A 3278-nucleotide genomic window follows, 5' to 3' on the forward strand; every position below is an offset into this window, starting at 1 on the left:
TTTTCGTTCCACTGTCTGACTGTCACAGGTGATGCCGAATTTCTTTTTCTGACTGATCTTCAAGCTGAAGGTAATGTGACAGCAGGAACATTACAATTAGTATGCAAATACCTCTCCCCTGGGTTACAAATTGGCATTCTTTAAATCATGCTATGCTCAGCTTTTTTCGTTTTGTTGTTAACTTTTCACTGATCAAAACACTTAAACTTCTAAGTAACAAATAACTCTTTGAATAAATGTGACATTTCTAGGAGTCTGTGGCATAACTGAAATAAATTCCATTTGAAAGTTTGGTTTCTAAAGTTCATATACATCCATTCACCAGACAACTACTGTTCACATGAGGTGAAATCAACTCAGAAAGAGACGTATATAAAATTTAATATTCACCTTTAGGTCTTTCTTCTGTCTAAAAGATCATTTTTTCCCCTTTGTTCTTTGCAGAAAGTCCAAGGAAAAATCTACTTTTAATACACTTATCTTCAACAATTATGTGTGTCTAGGTATTTTACAATTTTACTCATGGACTAAAACATTCTAGTACAAGGCATTATATTTTTTCAAAATGTATGTATTTTTTATAGCTTAATAGCACACATTTATTTCTTTTAACCACGAATCTCATGGCATGTTCTGCCAGTTTTTCTTAATGCAATGCTGATGTTGAAGGTAATAATGCTTGAATATATTTTTAAAATAAAGTCCATATATTGGTATTTTTATTTGTAGTCAAAGTGTTGAACATGTAACCCGGTGCTTCATCAAGCTTTTATCACAATATAACAGAGTCCTTCCGTTGTAAAATTCCACCAGTATATATTTATGACCCGCAAAGTAAATTTGAGTAAAGACTGATGATTTTCAGGGCGGACGAAAGAAAGGAGTCAGAAGACTGCAAAAAATCTGCTTCTCCTTGACTAAGCATTGAAGCAGGCCCATTTAGTTGATCTACAGAAATGCCAGAGGGCACCTGGTAGGCAAGTGGCCCTGGGCTAATGAGACTGACAGAAGTGGAAGAGATGACTCAGAAAGTCAGTGTATCATTAAGAAGGGGTGTCATCAATTAGCTCAATTCATTTGTTAATTCAAGCACCATTAAGTAATGTTCTTATGTTATGCAAAAACAGAATCATTAAGCATATTTAGGCTTTTTGTTTTGCTGAGGGTGTATAATGAAGTACAAACTTTATAATATATATTTGAACAAATCCGTTTTGGAAAAATAAACTGTCAAAATTTAAAGACCCTCTTGGTAAAACCATGCTAACTTTGTAAGAAATACAAGCCAGGAGTCGGCTTATTTTATATTAAAACTTTAAAACAAAAACTGTAAATTTCTATTTTGAGTTCAATGCAGTAGGAAGCATGCTCCTTCTCCCACATCCTTCCACACAACATGCACTTATTATTTGTGTACTATACACTGCTCGTTTCTTACAAATTTCTTTTAATTTTTCAGGAAAAACTAAGAATTGGATTTTATTTACCAACATGAGGATTCATAGAAAAGGAGCAGATTGAGTAAATAAACTGGGCTGAATGTTTCCCTATTGTGTTCAATACATCTTTTTTAAAAAATTTTTTATTTTTTATAAACATATACTTTTATCCCCAGGGGTACAGGTCTGTGAATCACCAGGTTTACACATTTCACAGCACAATGGAATACTATGCAGCCATCAAAAGAATTGAAATCTTGCCATTTGCGACAACATGGATGGAACTAGAGCGTATCATGCTTAGTGTTCAATACATCTTGACGAAAGATTGTAATGCTAAATATCATCACCTCTTAGTCCCTTTGAAGACAGGATGGATTAAAATGGACACACATTTTGAGAGTAGAGCAGTGAGTTCCTACATAGCAGGAACCCTTCCCACTGAATAGTCATCTTGACTTCTCTGAGCCTTTTTGCTACTGAAATTGAGATAGTACTTTTCTCACAGGTTATCGTGTTAGACTAAATGGAAAGGTACTAAGCCAAAGAGTCTTAGAGAGTGCTGTTTATATATGTTTTAAAAATTTCGTTTTGGAGCACGTAGGTGGCTCATGGGTTAAGCCTCTGCCTTCGGCCCAGGTCATGATCTCAGGGTCCTGGGATCGAGCCCTGCACTGGGATCGCTGCTTGGTGGGGAGCCTGCTTCCCCCCATCTCTCTGCCTGCCTCTCTGCCTATTTGTGATCTCTCTCCTCTCTCTGTGTGTCAAATAAATAAAATCTTTAAAGAAAAAAAAATTTCTTTCTGCCTCATTTGGTATTCACAGACCATAGTTAAGATGTAGTATGGGACTCTTACGGACAACACTACTATCATACAATCAATGGGGGTTTCTGTATAAGGATATAAAAAAAAATTTTTTATATTGTATAAAAAATTGTGATTGGTGGCATAGGGTTACAAAAGTTCATCAGACAGTATAAAGCAGGTAATTTTGGAATATTAGATGATGAGTTGTGTGTGCAATGAATTGGAAGAATGTGCAAATACAGGAAGGTGGGGGTATTCGAAGTATAGGGTGGTGGTCAGGTTAAGTCAAGAGCATTTGGAGAGGGATGGAAGAATCAAAATAAAGGGATAGGGTAGGGAGTGTCAAAGGAGTAGCTTTCAGAGCTCATACTTTGAAAAGATGGACTTCCCACTAGTGATCACAGTAATAACAAAAGAAAAGCAGGTTTGGGGAAGTCAATAAGTAAAAGAAAGTTTAGAGGTATGAGAATGTTTATTAGACATGTTTGATTAACTTTCCTGTCGGACAGAGCTCATAGCATTTTGACAGCCGACTCCAAGGCAATACAAGCTTTTATTTATTTTTTAAGACTTGCTATTAATTTATCTGTGAGAGAGAGAGAAAGAGAGAATGAGAGAGAGTGAGCATGAGAGGGCGACGCTCTGAAGGAAAAGCAAAAAGAAATGTAAGTTTCTTTTTGTGAACAAAAGGGAAAATTTTATTTTTCAATTCTGCTTTGCTTCAAGTTACTGCTATATGAGTGCAATTTATAAAGCAATGAGCCCGAGTTTTGTATGGCTCATAAATTATTTCTGGGAGCATTCTAAAGAAGTTTGAAATGTTTTGAGCAGTGGCAACACCACTGAAATGTGTCTGATCTCCCAAAGTGGCTGCTTAGAAATACGATGTTCATTTGGATGTTTAGTCCTTAGTATGCTTGTTGACAAATCAGTCACATTACTTGCTAGTCACATCTCATGTTATATGTCCTGAATGCACTTTCTTTGTGTTATCTTAGAATACCAAGTCACTGATAGTCAAAGAAACATC

Source organism: Mustela putorius, unplaced genomic scaffold, assembly GCF_011764305.1.
Source record: "Mustela putorius furo isolate JIRA1106 unplaced genomic scaffold, ASM1176430v1.1 tig00000508_pilon_pilon_pilon, whole genome shotgun sequence".
Lineage (NCBI taxonomy): Eukaryota > Metazoa > Chordata > Mammalia > Carnivora > Mustelidae > Mustela > Mustela putorius.